The sequence below is a fragment of the Tympanuchus pallidicinctus genome, unplaced genomic scaffold (genome assembly GCF_026119805.1).
Source record: "Tympanuchus pallidicinctus isolate F22 unplaced genomic scaffold, pur_lepc_1.0 scaffold5, whole genome shotgun sequence".
Lineage (NCBI taxonomy): Eukaryota > Metazoa > Chordata > Aves > Galliformes > Phasianidae > Tympanuchus > Tympanuchus pallidicinctus.
In genome coordinates, this window is record NW_026294769.1 from 26,923,807 (window position 1) to 26,941,183 (window position 17,377).

Here is a 17,377-nt window from a genome sequence, read left to right on the forward strand (position 1 = left end):
CTCCAAATGCTTGAATACAGAGCTCTTCCTTTCCCTGTGACTGACAATTTAAAAACAGTGATATGTTGCTGATGGTCCCAGTTTTTAAATAGGTCTCAGTGCACTGAGAGAAACAAACTGCAGTTTCTCAGTGGTGGAATGAGCAGAGCTGTGCCTCAGATCATTCTCCTATAAGAAAGGAGGGGAGCACAGTGAAGCTCCAAGTTCTTATTGGGTCAGGCGGTTACTGCAGCGATTCACAGCACAAGGAGGGGAGAAAACACACAGCTCTGAAATCCCTGTAGTGCCCAGGGCACATGGATAGAAAGTTAAAAAAAAAAAAAAAAAAAAAAAAAAAAGTTATATTTTTGGAACTCTTAGCAGAGAACAATTCACAGAGCTGCACAGCATCTGCACTTTCTGTACTAATTTATTGACACTATGGGATTGTTTACCTCACTGGGGAAGGAAAGAAATTTTTTCCACGAGTACACAACTGTAAGTACAACTATATTCAATCACCCTTGGATTAGAGCAACTTGCTGTTTCTATTAAGTATTAAACAAAATTCTAAAGAAATAGAGAGATTAAAGGCCAATGAGATGATCTCCAGTGAACATGTCCCAGATAGGCTTTGTAATCCTCAGTCACTCATTTGTTCTTTCAACATTTTAGGGACACTGCACTCTAATAGAAGGTTTCTATTTTTCATCTAGATGCTAAATTCACACTCCGATACTTAGTGACATTTTTCACCCACAGGTAATTGCTAACTGTAACATACATTCCTATGTATCACTCAATGCACATAGCAGTTTACTGACAGGTGATGTGTCACCCCAAAGACATACATATCCATCAAGATATGGGAGTCACAGTTCAAGCACAAATAAAGTTAGTTCTCAAACAATGAACAAGGCCACCAATTATACAATTAAAAGTCAAGCTAGAGTTACTACCACGGGACAAAAGTGCTAGGCTACTGAGGATTCATCTGGAAATGGCCAGTAGGCAAATAAATTATTTGACAATACGACACCCTCATTTCCTTAGTAAAATCAGTCTACATAATTGTGCCATGAGCAGCCCTGAAAATACCAGATGAGAAACTCTATGTGATGAACTAAGAAGATGCACTTGGAAAGAAGTGCTGTGCAAGGGGAGGTTAATGTTGGATATTAAGGAAAATTTCAGGAAGAGTGGTGAGGTACTGGCATAGGCTGCCCTGGGAGGTGGCAGAGTCACCAACCCTGGAAGTGTTCAAGCAAAGGGTAAATGCGGCGCTGAGGGACATGGTTAGTAGGCATGGTGGTGATGGGCTGATGGTTGGACTAAATGACCTTAGCGGCCTTTTCCAACCTTAATGATTCTGTGATTCCAAGTGTAGGAAGCCCATGCAGGAACATAGAGCATTAAACACATGAAGTGCACAGAAAAATTATAAAGACGGCCACAGATATCACCAGCAAATCATTCCAGTGCGAACTGCATTTCTGAGGGCACCTGGATCTAGGCAGGCACTTAAGCTACTCCAAACTATTACTCCTGCTCCTGGAGCTATGACTGCCAAGACTTCATTGCCATTACTGTAGCTTTGAGGCCCAAACAGGCTTGCCTCAGCTCCTCACCAGGATTTGAGGCAACACAAAGGTACAAAGGGTTGCTCTGGCCCCAAGTGCTGTGGCACAAAATGAAAGGCATGCCACGCATCACCACTACAGTGTACATTGGGAAGAAAGAGCCAGCTCTTTGCACTCTCTCACTTCCCACCGTGACATCCAGGATAATGCTCCTCTGCCCATCCTGTACATCCTACCCTCAACACTCAGTCTTCCATTCTTCCCCAGCATGCGGAGAGCAGATCTCTGGGGCAACAGCTCCTGCCGGAGGAATTTGCTGCTTCAACTTTGTTCTTAATTGCACCCTACTTGGGGCCTAGCTTCTATATCTCCTTACAACACAGACTTCCTTATGAAATCTGACACGTTATCTCCAGCATACAACTGGAGCTAATTTTTATCAGCTTCTCCTGCTGAAGAAACCCAAAGAACCCACTAGAGCATCCCAGGGAAGACAGCATAGCCAGGAGCAGCCCCGGTCCAAGCCAGAAGGCAGCAAGTGACAGCATCAGCACTACGTAGCATCAGCACCTGTACTACGACACTTCGCTTCTCCCATTTCCTAACCTTTCAATGACTGTATGTAAATACTAGTCATATTTTACATGGTATTTTTATTATTAGGATAATAAAGGAAAACCAACAGCACTTGGTTTTGACAGCTTTCTCTTAAAGGCAATAAAATGATGGCCTTTTCTTTCTACTTCACATACCTGCCATAAAATGTGGATTTTGCTGAGAATATACCCATTTCATCAATGAAGAGGAATATATAAGTAACTACTACTGTGGACTACAGTGTGCCAAAATGACACCAACATCTGCTTTTTAACTTTTTTTTCCCCCAGAAATCCTCCTCATTTTCATTAACTCCAGTGAATCTTGGACTAGGGCCTCAGGCAGAATGAGGTACTGGCCACCTTCTTTGAAAAGGAAGTATTCAGGAGCCTGGACAGCACACCGTGGACACTGCAAACAGATATTAATTGCACAACTACTGATTAATACAAGATAAATACAAGATCCACAACTACTGCTGTGCTGCTGTGATTAAAAGCAAGAGAGCAGGGATGCCTAATAAGAGGATGCGAACAAGACACATCGTGACAGCAAGTATGCCAGCTGAAGACTGTTGCCAACCCTGAAGAAAAAGCAAATGCAGACTTTCTGGGGGACCTCATAACTCTCCCCCTTATCCCAAACCAGGCACAGGTCTTTGTGCTGCTGTGGGGATGCTGCCCCAGCACTGCTCCTCCCTCAGGTTTACCCTCACTGAGATCCCTGGGCAGTACTGGGCTGGCAGCAGCAAAGTGACAAGACGCAGGGTATCTGAGCCCATCAGGGGATCAGCTCCTGACCTGAAACATGACAGCTCACAGAGAATAGGATGTCTTGGGTGCAGAAGATTAATGATGATGAATAATGTGTATGCATTAGAGTGAATAATGGCAGCCCAGTGGATGGACTGCCAGAAATGCCACTGGCTTTTTTAGACCATTATTTCTCAGATGGCAGAAAATACTACAGTGGTACATTCACTTTACATTTTCCTTTGTCAAAACACAAAAACTGTTTCTCTCTACCACTTCAGTGCAGGTTACTCATTTCATTCTGCATCCTCACCCATCTGGAAAAGGCAGCTCCTTACCCTATCCCAAAGGGTGGCATAGTGTCACTGATTAAAATAGAGGCACAAACAGCTCCCTAAATGACACTCACAAAGAGCTGTGTAATTAGCAGCCTCACAATGGCCAAGCTGTGACATTTGAAAGAAAGTGGCTTTTGCAAATCTGACCTTCTCCAGGTATGTTGTGCAGGGCAGTCAGAACATGCCAACATGTGGCCACAAGACAGCTGGCTTGTACCATTCTTGTTCAGTGGCAGCAGTGAAAAGCAACAGCATCACACACATACTTGGACAAACCTGCCTTCAAAATCATTGCAGGCTCTGGATAAGCAGCCAGGCATTGCCCAGTCCCAAGCACACACACCCCCACGTGCTTTGAGACTCACCAGTGGCAATGCCAGAAAACCTCTTAGTGACCACACCAAACACCCTGGCCAACATTCAGTTTCCCAGTTTGGTGTCATTTTTGTCTTTTTACTTTGCATCTAACTAGGATGAATTTACAATGCATTTACATAGAGAAACCTGGGAACGTTGTTCGGACAGTGTTCTCATTGTCTGAATTTTGGATAGTCCTCTGTTGGACTCAGTGATCCTCATGGGTCCCTTCCAACCTGAGATACTTTATGATTCTTTGTTTATGACTTGTTTTCTGTCCTGTACAGCACTACATATCTGTATCATTCTATCACTTGTTGCTGTGATTCCAGTAGTGAGTTGCATGTGCTGTGAATTAAGTAGGCTCTACATTCCTTTGAAACAATTCATCAAGGATTCTTTTTGAAAACTAAATATTTTAGAATACCCTGCACACTGAGACAGAAAAAACCCTCACTACCTCTGACTTAGACAATAGTAACAATAAATCCAAATTTTTATTTCTTCAGAACAAGTTGACTCTGTAATACTCACAGCTCTTCAGGCTTAGCAAAGCTGTGCTGCACGTCCTGATGCAAGTGGTTCATTGTTAGTCACGCAAGGCCTCCGTTCAGTGGGAGAATCACAGCCCTATTATGGCCAGGACCAATATTTATGCACACTGTCAGATTTCACACAGCCTGTCTGAATGGCATGCCCTCCTCTGGCCCTGCTTTTCTCCTCTTTAGGCGCTTCTTTCTTTCCTCTGCATTCTGACTTCAGTGTTGCTTTTCATAATAAGTGGGAATTTAACCAGGGAGCCTCTCAGCAAACTTGCATATACTATTTTCCAGTTTTCACAGGGAATCCCAGACACATTCATTAAGACCCCGGGCTGAAACGTTTGGTCGCACAATGAACCTGCATGGAAAGACACTTGCTGGCAAGAGCTCAAGAGCTGAGCCCTGGGTAAGAGCCGAAAAATAGAGGAGGTTTTTAAAACTTTGTAGTTACTGCAAAGAATAGTCTGAAAATACTCCAAGCTACTAGCTGATCACTCTTCTACGAAATACTTCAGAGAGCCAACTTGAAAAGTTTTACTCTGAACCTACTGCTATTCCCCCAGATTTTTCCTTCAAATACCATTCTCTATAACAAGCCCAGAGAGCCCTTACAACATCTAGGGCTTTGCTCCCTAAGGCTCCGGACAGGGTGCCAGGTATCCCCCCAGGGCAGCACCAAGGGATGGCTGCCCGCAGCACCGCAGCTGCACCAACATTCCCAGCACAGAGCAGTACTGCGGGATGCACTGCACACTGAGAAACTGCACAGAATCTAATGTGAGAATAATCTGCAGAAGCAGTGTTTTCCTTTTGGCTGGATTTTAACAATGAATGCAAATGCATATAGGCTTTTATAGGCTGAATGTTTCTATTCAAATCTTCAGATTCAAAAGCTTTTTTTTTTTTTTTTTCTCCCTTCTCTCAACCACCGATCATGAAAACAGAATCTGAAAAACAACCCGTCCCCTTTAGAATCAATATCTCAGCTACAGCTGTGCAGTAGTGTCACCTAAGGGGTTCCAATTTCTCAAATCATCTCTACGTCTTATAGTTTTATTTGACTATTTCATTCACCTTCAGTTGAAATCAGAATAACCTCAATGCAGAAATCCTGCAGTTTTGGGGTGTTAGTTAGGACACCAGCCTGAAAGCATCCTGTCAGATGGCTGTTCCAGATTAGAGACAGGCTGGCACTTTCAGCTCTCTGGCAATTTTTAAGTTTGCAGTTTTGTTTCCTGCTCTTGCTCTCCTATCTGGCAACGTGTTATGAGAGGAGATCAGCTCAAATTTCACACCCCATTGAAGTCTCTTTGTCCTTTCCCACATGATGTGCTAGCTGCACATTGCAGTGCACCAAACAAAGAGGGATAACCAGCAACAAAGTGGCCCAAGCCCACAGTGCTGATGCACATTTGTCCAAACCATGCAAGTTTTACACCATGCTATGCTTGAGTGCTAGTGCATACATGCTTGTGTCTTTATGTACAGTTGTAAAGAAAAGAAGAAAAGAAAGCTTTATTTTTCTCTTTTCCTTTGAAATTGGATATTTATGATTCAAACAATCCCTCAAATAAATAGGCTTTCTTGCATAGCCTTGAAGAGGCTGCACAGTCAGCAGAGTCTGAGAGTTCGGCTACAAAGGTCACCAGACAGATGGAAAAAAAAGGAAGAAAAATGTCCTGGAATCATCCCCATTTGGGGGTGGGAGAAGCAGATTATTTGTGAGATCACAAATTAGATTTTGTTACAGCTCTCTTCCCATCCCACAGATGGATGACTGAAGCAGTAGGTGCAGGCACGGAGCGGGTAGAAGGAATGCCAAGTTCTAGTTTTACATCAATTTTAGTAGAACTGCAGTTTCCCCGCAGTGAATATGTAAGTGTAAGGTGAATATGTATTCACCTTACAGGATTTTTGCAAGGATTAAATCTTTGCAAGGACTAAACCTTTGAATCTGTCTTTGAAAAAAATCTGCATTTTATATGTAGGATAACAGCTATCATTAAGGTCACTTGATTATTCTGCAGGCAATAGAAATTAAAAGACCAGCTGAGAACTATCATGTAATTACCCTACATTGTGTTTAGGAAAACTATCTTTCTTGGATGAAATCTATACAATTTGGTGTAATTTAAAAAAACAGACAGGCATTACAAATAAATGTACCTCAGATGATTTTGCAGTTACACAAATAGCAGTCATAATATATTCCTCATCTTCCTTTGATGTTCCCACACACTGCAAACACATATGTCATTTCACATTAAGGCAGCTATCCTGGAAAGGAGTCAAATGTAGCACTGGTGCTAATAGGTGCAATTTCACATAAGCCAGCCGTGATGCAGCTGCATTTAACAGAGATGAAGTTGCTTTGCAGATCTTTCAGGTTGGGGATGTGTCAGTTTTACACCTGTATAGTAAATCTATGCAATTCTGCTCCTCTATTTAATTCTATACTACTGACTTCCTAAATGCAAAGCATAAAAAAAAAAAAAAAAGAAAAAAGAGTATAGATAAGGAGGTTTCCCACAAAAGACAGTCATGTTTATAGCTGTAAGAAGCTGCTTATCAGCTGTAGTCCTGCAGACAGAGCCATTCAGATCTCCCTATTTTAAGGTTTGATAGAAGAATAGGTAGAAAGAGGTACTTCAGAGGGCTGGAGCACCTCTCCTATGGAAGAAATATTGACAGAACTATGCTTGTTTTGTTTGGAGAAGAGAAAGCCTCACTGTAGCCTTTCAATACTTAACAGGAGCACATAAACAAGAGGGAGAATGATTGTTTATGAGGGTGGATAATGATAGATGTACAATTAACAAATGGACAGTTAGAAGAGTAGCATGGCTAGGATGGTATTTTATAGGTTTATAGTTTGAAAGATTATCGTGGTAGAAAGAGACAATCAAAAATTAAATGCTCACCTGTATCCTAAGCTAGCAGTAGAAAACTCCAAAAGAAGGAATCTTCAGAAAAAGATCCTTTCTCAGTGGCAGTCAGCCCTAAAACAGGGTCTAGAAGAGGTGCAGCCAGGCTCCACCCCTCCCAGTCACACAGTTGAATTGCCTTCACCTGTACTCCCATGGCTGACTCAGTCCTTGCCTCAGATGATCAATCAGTGGTTCAGGCTATGACTCAACAGTTGCCATAGTTGCCATACAGATAGGACAAGAGGAAATAGTTTTAAGCTGAGGCAGAGGAGGCTTAGGTTAGATATTAGGAGGAAGTTTTTCACACAGAGGGTAGTGACACACTGGAACAAGTCACCCAAGGAGGCTCTAGATACTCCATCCCTGGAGGCATTCAAAGCCAGGCTGGATGTGGCTCTGGGAAGCCCGGTCTGGTGGTTGGTGACCCTGCACATAGCAGGGGGGTTGAAACCAGATGATCGTTGTGGTCTTTTTCAACCCAGGCCATTCTATGATTGCATGATTCTATGAAGATCATCAGGAAGAGGAACAGCATGTTGAGGTTGGTAAAAGGGACTGCTGCTGGTATGAAGACTCATGCAGAGAAGCAAGTATGCCAACAGGGGAAAGGAGGATATCCCTGTGGGACACTGGTCAGAGGATCTGCAAGGGTGCACAGCTGCAAAGAGAAGTGGATGCTGCAGACCCTGTGCCTGTGTAGCACATCCCTGCTGACTTCTGTCCCTGCACATCAAGATGATGAAGGCTGCTTTAAGAGGAGGAAATATATTCAAGTCATTATTAGTTGCTACAAGTGGTTTCCCAAGATCTAGAAGGGTCCATATCACAGTGGAACATGCCTCAAAAAGGGTCCTTCCCCTTTGTCTGGGAATGAACACATAGGGAAAACCTAATCTGGAAAAGAAAAGTTCTATGGTCTGAAAACCCACACTGTGGAGAGGAGATTGGCTGTAAGGTAAATTGAGCGACAAAGGCAAGAACAACCATGGACATGTGTAGGTAGAGTCTGGCTTAACTACAGTGAGAACTATCTGACAGTAAGAGATAATAAATACTTAAAACAGACTTATATAGGAAATAACACTTTGACCAGCAACTAACTAGGCTACTTAGGTGCCCCATAACCAGACTTGCTCCCCCTGTCTTACCAGTACTTCCAAGCTCTTCTGGAGAAGCACATCTTCTGGCAGGGAAATGTCCCACCTCTGCTCTGCAAATGCGGATAAGAAGCCATGCTCTTGCGCACATCACAAGAACAGCAAAACACTTGTCTTACCCATGGCCCAGTATGTCCCACTATGGGTTGAACCCTCAGCTTCTGCTGGATTCCCACAGCAGGTTTTCTATGGATTGATTTTTCACTTGCTTTGCAGGAGTACACCAGTAGCTCTGAGCTCTCCTGAATGCCACACACACAATCACTGGATTCAATTTGAAGTCCCTAAAGAGCAGCAGTCAGCCCCCCAGACACAGATCTCCCAAGCACTAGGATGCTACAGAATAAAGAAAATGCTAGAGAGGGCATTTCAGAAGTCTACTGCTAATGAGTGAACCATCTGCCTGTCTTCTTTGTAAAAACTGGCTGTTTATTCTGACAGTTCTTTTTCCCCAGAGAGATTCTCTGCTGATGACCTTATTATTTTAAAGTAATATAATTTAATTTTAATGCTAGTGCTTGTCGGAATAATTAAAAAAAAAAAAAAAAAGAGCAATAAAGATATCCATAACTCTCTTAGGAAATGGAAAAACAAAAATGTACAAGGTCAATGAGATACAAAAGGTGGAAGCTACCCAAGCTGTGAGGCCCCACCACAAAACAAACCTAGCTGGGGATAATTACACCTACTCAAAGAGAACTATGGCCACAGCTGTTAAATGAGTGACTGATACTGAATTCTTCATATGGGATCATTCTTCAATCCCAAATGAAAAAAGAAAATACAAGAATACAAGAATACAAATTAAAAAAATCAAAGAAGAAGCTCACTGGTAAAAGCTTATCATCAATACATAAACTGGGATGGAGCCTCCTTGGTCTGTCTTACCCAATTTATATCTCCCAGAGGAATGGGTCCATTTCAGGACAGCAGACTGTCCTTGAATGCCTGTAAATGTGATCATTTCAGTGGAAATGTAAGACGAGGATACAGGGACTAATCAGGTTGTCCAACCATCTTCCGGTATCATATCCCCAGTGCAGACAACACCAGCTGTTTCAGAGGAATGGGTAAGAAGCCTCATGGAAAGTCAATAAGAATAGCCTACCAAGTAAGGAAGTCTCCTTGTTCTTAACAGCTATAGATTAGTTTCAGTCCTCAAATATAAAGATTTGTAGCCCTTTCAGGACTTCAGATTTTTTGTCTGTTTTCAAGCACTGTTGTTACAATCTCAAATAACAGCAGAGAGGTGATGCCTATGTTCCTTTGGCAAATGTGAATATGCTATTTTTTTTGTTTTTATTTTTAAGAGTATACTGAATGGCACAATGTGGACTGAGCACACGTGAGTGGTTATTTTGGATCCTCATTCCTTCTGACCTGTTGTCTGAAATCAGCAGGCATGGGACAACTCAAAAATGAAGTCAAGGAAGGCTGTTCCTTTTTTTTGGGGGGTGGTAAAATTAGGATGCATCTCTCCAACCTGTTCCTGATATTCATTTTCCTATCAGCTGAGCCTGGATCTTTGTGCATGGTTTTCTGTTAGCTAGTAAATAAAGGACACTGCAATTGCACTCACATTTGAACTTCAGCGAGGCATTTACCTGAAGCAGATTTTGCTAAGGAGCTTTGTCAACAGCAGTATGAACTGAAGTTCATTTTGTAAGACTTACGGAATCATAGGAGAGACTTGTGGCAAAAGATCTGACATCCTGTGGCCAGAAACAGAGGCTCACAAGAACATAAAGCTCATAGCTATGTGCAGCTATTTCTTCAGCCTGACAACTTCCAATCAGCCTCAGAAGATGGCTGTGACACACAGCTCTGGGACAGCAGCAGTAAATCATGTGTAAGTGTAGAAACCGATGGGACACAAGAGCTACATCTCTTTAAATAACTTCTTAAAAAGAGAAATCACACACCCCAGGAAGCTGCATCAGATGATTGTATTAATGGGAAGAAGCTGCTCACCCCTGTTTTACATAGTGTGCTAAGCAGCGTACTAAAATACTGCATAAAGCTAACAGTTACCAAATACTTTCTTTGATCAAGAGGCATAAGATACCTGAACAGAAACTGCTAAGAGCAACCAAACTGGCACAAACTTTTCTTCTGATGAATAAAGTTTAATAGACTCTTGCTTATCTTGCTGCTAATCCAAAGCATCTTGAATATGTCCTGTAAAGGCACTGTAGACAACTGCTCCAACCGAAAGAGGACTTCAGAAAACGTTTTCATCTGTTCCTCATTACTGCAACTGAATGCTAAGTCTGAAAAGATCTGGAAAAATGTACTTCCCACACAGACATATTTCCCCTTATTATTGTCTCTGTAAGTACTGAAAATGCAGCTGAAGGCGTGAACAGCTGCAATAATGGAAACTACAATATACTGCTTATGCAGTAGTGATGCTGGAATAACTGGAGCAGTGTGCAACATTTATTCCAAAAGGAGGAGTTTCAAGAGAACTGAAAGAGCAGATTTTCCTGCTCTTCTAAGAAAAGACAGTACTCCAGGGGCATGTGTTCTTCAAACGATAGGACAAACACTTCTGGTTTTACAATCTAGTGGAAAAGAATAAAAGCCTAACAAAACCTCAACAATAGCCCAGAGTATGTCTCAGCAGCTCGATTCTAAGTTTTTCCCTTCTGGGAACATTAAACTACATGCCAATTTAATTTTTTTTCATTAAGAGATGAGCTCTAATGGTACCAACGGCACTGTGACCTAGGAGGGAGAAGGATTAAAGGCAGCCAAGTTACACACACTGGCACCCTCCAGCAGAGAGATACTTTTATTGGGTTTGAGAGTAGCTGACCAGGAGTGCCAAGGCTATTGTAATAAAAAGCTAGGCTTCATAAAAATGGAAATACTGTAAAAAAATATGGGTGAAATGTTATCTGACTAAAGGCAATATTATAGTAAACACGAAGGCCCGCAGAGGATCAGAAGAGCTATGACAGGTGGAGAAACCTATCTAACACAGTTAGTGAAAACAAAGCTCAGCAAACACTTCTAAAGAGAAGATTAAATTTTTGTCCAGGGAGGGGAACTTGCAAAAGACTGAGTAGAAACTTTTTTTCTAGACTGCCTAAAATGGCATTTTTATGGGATGCAGGGGGGAAGCAAATCTGGGATTTGTGTAAAATTGATCTGATTGGCAGTTCAACAGTTTGACAAGATTACTACCAAATTTTTCAGACTTGCTTGCTTAAAGTGGGCAGAAAAATAAGTATAGGGAGAGAGATGGTGCCACTACACCACTGTTACTTTTATCTTTTTCCATTTGAACATATCTCCTTGGATGTTTCCATAATAGTGCAAAGTGCACTACAACACTATATGCTACATGCCCAACATCTATGTATTTTATTTACAGGGCTGACTAAGACAGCATAGATACTTTTACTTACCCATTACAGCCTTTACTAGCTATGCAATTTCACTTGAGCATCTCATCAAAATTGAGGCTCCTATTGCATACAATGAATGGAAAGCATGTGTCTGTCTGTTTCCAAAACATTGGGCTGAAAATTCAGTGCTGAATTTTCTGGTGTTCCAGATGGGAATCAAATACAATCCTCAATGATTACCTCAGGTTATAAATGTCAGCTTACAGACAGTCTGTGAAGAATTTTTCCAGAGGGTTAAGAAGGTACATAACTTGAAAGGACTACTTTAACTTGAAAGGCCTAATTGATCCTCTCTCTGTATAATTCATCACTATAGTCAAAATATGACAAATCACAATGACTTTACCCTGTCTAGCCTGATTTCAAATTTTCAGTACAGAGAACACAGAATGAATGGAGACATAATCTGAAGACCTTTCTCTACATCTGTGTACAATGACCAAGTAGAAGTGACTTGCTCTTCAGTGACATCCCTGGTATCAACAGGTGCCCTAAGAATAGCCATTAGCAGTCCACGGGCTCCTCAGCAGCAATGTGGCATTTTACTGGCCACACACAGTGCTATAGTTAAAATTTCAGACCACATTCAATTTTAAGTCTTACATAAAATGCAATAAAATTATCTTTGAAATCTGCTGCTTAGGTACAGAGAGTTGACATACTTTGCAGAGCTGACTGAAATGTTCATAGAATCACAGAAAGGTTTGGATTGCAAGAGACCTTAATAAGTATCCACTTCCAACTCCCTACTATGGGTAAGGACACTTTCCTTTGCCCAGGGCCCCATCCAAGCTGGCTTTGAACACCTCCAGGGATGGGGCACCCACAATTCTTTGGGCAGCAGTGCCAGTGCTTCACTTCCCTATGAGTAAAAACTTTCTTTCTAACAACTAATCTAAATCTCCTGTCTTTTCTGTTTAAAGCCGTCACCTCTTGTCCTATCACTTCATTCCATGACTCCCTCTCCTTCTTTCCCATAGGCCATTTTAGGAGCTGGAAGGCTTCTGTAAGGTCTTCCATGAGCCTCCTCTTCACTCCTTGGTAAAATTCTGCTTCAAGTAATTGAGAGACTCCTGGAGGCGACTGTCCCTGCTATCATCCATACTGCCTTACTCCAGTGCCCACAGAGAAATGCACTTTCTGCTTTCTAGCTGGGCCTTCTCACAATCACTATCCATGCTTCTGACATAGATTTGCCTGTTTCTGTTCTTTTTGGACAAGGATCTCCTTGAGTTAACCATAAATTTTAGAAACAGAGAAAAAATTATCTAAATCACAGCCACGTGGTGCAAATGTTAACGAGTTTGGTACACACACCTTTCTGGAAAACAGCTAGAGCAATCTCTACCAGAACGCAAAAAGCAAATGAATCCAAGATAGAAACTGATTTTTTTTTCACTATCATTGCCACATGTTGGAGACTGGTATGAAAATTCTTGGTTTACAGAAGTAATTTATGAACACTCATTTGGCAAAGAGAATATCTTAGAGAGAACAAGGCAGCAGCCACGTTACAGGAGAATCATTGGAGATTTGCAGCTGTTGCTCACCTTTTCACAGTTGGCAGTGTGTTCCCCCAACTCTCACTCATAGGTAGGAGACCTGCCCAAAGTATCAGTTTATGCCACAGATTTGAGCAAGACTTTATTTCAATCTTACAATGGTCTCTCTGATAGAAAAAGTTTTTCTGAAGAATTTGGGTATATATATTACTAACTGGAAGTTTTAGTTAGAATCAAAAAACATTTCCGCCTTGCTAGGTCTTGATTTTATCCCTTTCTACTTTTAAGCAGGTTTTCATTTCTCCTTTGAATGATACTTTTTCAGGAACAATAGGCTTCAAGTTTAAATTTCTTTATTCCTTGCTTTCATCCTTTCCTTATGAAAAAATTACCATAGAAGTAATGCAAATGCAGGCCTTCTTGCTATAGGTCAGCACCAGAAAAATCTGAAAGTATTAGCTTTTTGTATAATACTCCTTCTGTCTGCTAGATACATTAACATTTGCAATGGAAAATGTTGAAGACCTCCCACCTCCAGCTGTTCAAGAATTTCTTGTTTAACATCCACTGCAAATTATAACAGATTTGCTTGAATATACACTAATTTAATCCCTGCATCCTCAGATGAATGCTCTCAGTGTTCTCAAAGGGCTAAGGAATGGGCATTGTAGAACAAGAAGTTTGTTAACTGCTCTGGAAAGTTCTCACTCGAGTTTCTCTGTACTTAATGCTTCTCAGTATTCACTCAGAGAAGGCCATGCAGAATTTCTCTGCATAAAGATAGTAAGCACTCCTGCATTTTCTTGTTTTCCACTCTCTCTGAGCAGAATTTATCCCAGCTGATGCCTAGGTGTCACGTGCACAGCACAGGAAGGATTTACCTGTGTTTAAGAAAGCCATGTCCTAGAAAAACATACAGGTAAAATAAAAACACTTTTCCAACCACTTTCAAACTTCAAAAAATTTTCAAGCGCTTTTTTCAAGCCATGAGTAGTGAGCAGGGAGTCAAAAGAGCCTTGGTGTTGACATCAGTAACTTCCTGCTATTCCATGTCCTTGAATGCTGGCTGAAAGGAATAGCCTGCAAACAAGTTCAAACCTTCCCATTTTCTGCCTTTTTCAGCTTCTTGGTAAAGCCTTCCCCATATCACCCTTCCCATCTGCCATTTGAAGTCCCACTGAACAGAAAGAACATGAGTCAGAAGTAGATATATCAAGCATACCAGATTCCTGAAAAACAAAACTGCATTTCACTACTGAAGAATAAGGTTACTTGCAATTAAGTGTTTAATCCCTAATTGTCTGAATCAATTCAAAACAAGTGGTCTGATGGGAAGAGAATACTTCCATTTCAGGTAGCCTTCAATTCCTAGATCCTCAATGTCACCACCTACTGTTTCACATATGTGAGCAAGGACTTCTAAATCAACCCTACCTACAAAGTGGGCAAAGAGTCTCGTTTCAAGATTGTCATTATTTCCAAGATAGTGCAGGGAAAACTGATTCTAGCATGGGCTTGGAGCCATTTTGTATGCATATATCAACACTGCTCCATCTTTCTGTACAACAGATCTGGGGTGACAGAAGAAGCCCAGTGGGGAGCCCTCTCAATGGAGCAATGTTTCAGGGAGGGCAGCATTAGGAAGACACATCAGATGTCCCTTTTGTGGGAATGGATGCAGTTCTCAGAAGTGTAGTACCCTGGTTCTAATAGCACCACCCTATCAGGCATGCAGACCCCTATTCAAACCATTCTGGTGAGGCTGGTGGGCAATGCTAGTGTCTGATGGAGTGACAACCAAGGCATTGGCTGACAAAGCTGCCTACTTCTGCAGGGTGGAGAGGAAAGGGCAGGCAAGGAGCTTTTGTTATGAAGCTCTGCCTGGAGACTTGAATCTTGTAGGAAGCAGATAGACACTATTTTATGTGTTAGTCTTAGATAAACGTCATTCAGTCCCTCCTGCTCAACTAGCCTGAGGAGAATATGCAGTAATACCCCCATTCCTTTCCTAGGGACAGAGGACAGTATGAATAACAATAAAGATGTAACAAAATTCTAGAATCTTCCCAGTTGTGTTTTCCAAGCAGTACTGAGGTGGCATGGCATTACCTCTTGTCCTCATTTCCACAACAGTGTCACAGCCTATATGCCTAGCATCTGTTTTGTTTCATTCTTTCTTTGCACTTTCCACCCATATGAGAATGATTTTTATGCTCTGATTTTTATGCTTTTATTCCTTTCTTTCTTTTTCCTACATTAAATCTCGTGAGTCTAGTGAGGGTATCAATAGACTATATAATCCCTGACCAGCAAAGTTAAAAACTCAGTCACTTTTTAACCCCAGTCAGTGATCAAAGAAAAGGCTGGGCTGAGCTCTGGACACAGGCATGGGTGCTGAGTTGTTCTGCCACTAAATGGAGCCCGGACCCAAATCCTCCCAAGATGCTGCAGCCCACAAGCAACTGCAGATCTGTTTTGCAGATGTTCCTTTCAGATACCTACCCACACAAATCCTGTTTACTCCAACTCTGCTGGGTAGGTATAGAGCAGCACTAAATCCAATTTTACTATTGGCAGGATTAAGATTATACAACAGTGACGGTAGCCTAAACCTTACTAAAAAGCCTTGCTAAAACCATGCATCAGCTAAAAACTGGACCCTATGACTTGCGAGAAATTCCATAATATTACCTTCATTTAATTCACCATTGGCAGAAAAAAATTTAAAGACCTTGGTTTGTTTGAATTACAGATGGTATGCTCATCTAGTGGTTTCCATTTAAAAAAATAATAATGATCCATCAGTAAGCAGCTAAATGATACAGCCTACTTAAATTTAATTTATTTTACCAGAGAAAAATTATACAAGCAACTGAATTACTAGGATGTACTATTTTTAATTAAAGTTCCCGAGGAGATGAGAAGCTTCAACGAGTGAAGCCAGATATGTCTGGAAGCTGTACTGAGAATAAAAAAAATCTGTTGCCAGAACACATTACAGGGATAGCATTTTGACATTTGAATGAGGATTTCCAATAACTCAGATGGAGGAAGATGATGAACCTGGGCTTTCGGTCTATGGCCATTTCAGATGTTCAGTATCTTCTACTGGGAATTTGGGGCTGGGAAGCTTCTCATCTTCAATGAGCCTGTTTTCAAGTAAGGTTATGCATATCAGACTGAGAGACATCCACACGTTCCCTATGGGAAAGAAGCTGGGGATGATCACTGATAGTACCTCAAAGAAAAAACATCAGAAAATCTGGCAGGAAATCCCTTCAAGCTAATGGTATCCTGGGTAAATCTCCAAATTCAGTGTTCACAGAAACCCTAAATCCAGTGTTGCCTTCATTTCTGAAAGTGGTGGTATTATTTTGACTTGCATTACAGGTCTGGTTACTTGTTACATATAGATGCGTGCCTCGTCTCTTTTGAGTCTTCCTAAATCCCTGCCCTTGGGTGACAATCATGCAGCAGTGAGTTTCACAGGCTGGTGACTTGTTTACACTGTCTACCAAACAAGTTATTTTGTAATAGATTCTGCCTCTGGCAACCCTCTGCACCAGTAGAAAAGTCACTTGGTCTTGAAAGGAGGCAGCAACGTAAACAAACAGCAAAAACACTTTTTCTGTAGTAAACACTGAAGAGAAATGATGGGGGTTTAAAGATTGTTTTAAAAGCTGTGATTTGGTACCCCAAAATGGCAGAAATTCTTTGGCCACACACACATAATACAACTGCAAGATGAAAACCAATACAGTACTTAAAGATACGTTCAGAGCTATTCCTAGACAAACTTAGTGGTTGAGAGGTTACCCTGAGAGCATAAGAATTCATTGCATATTAGCTGGGCCTCAAATCTCCATGCCTATCCCTACTGAAGAGATTAGGAACACCGTCGACAACTGAACAGTGTTTGTTTAAAATAATTATATGTCCTACTCTTAACCCATCAGTAAGCCTGGAATAAATCACACCAAAAACTGCATGTCATGATTTATTAAGTACCGTGAATTACAGCAAGAGTCTCCAACTGAGCCAAACTGGCAGCCCCAAGTATAACACTGAATGTCAATAACCACCCTGACATCCCTCTTTTTCATTTTTGTGAGTATGAAAGAGCTAGTCATACACTAAGCAGTGATACTGTCATACAAGACAGCCCTGTGCACTCCCAATCTTTTCTCAGTAACTCTTTTATTTGTAGTAGCTGTAACAAATAGTAGTTTAAAT

At 41.4% G+C, this 17,377-nt stretch overlaps 1 protein-coding gene across 11 annotated transcripts in view; it reads right to left on the reverse strand.

The window, feature by feature from the left end:
* MTCL1 (microtubule crosslinking factor 1) overlaps positions 1 to 17,377 on the reverse strand; it is a 99,977-nt gene that overhangs the window by 55,224 nt on the left and 27,376 nt on the right. The window contains exon 1 of one of the 11 annotated variants that reach the window (XM_052703730.1): positions 7,067 to 7,094. The exons of the other annotated variants lie outside the window; for them this stretch is intronic. The gene's annotated coding sequence lies outside the window, so the exon portion shown is untranslated. Of the gene's footprint in view, positions 1 to 7,066; positions 7,095 to 17,377 lie in introns of those variants that run through there. 11 annotated transcript variants of the gene reach the window in all.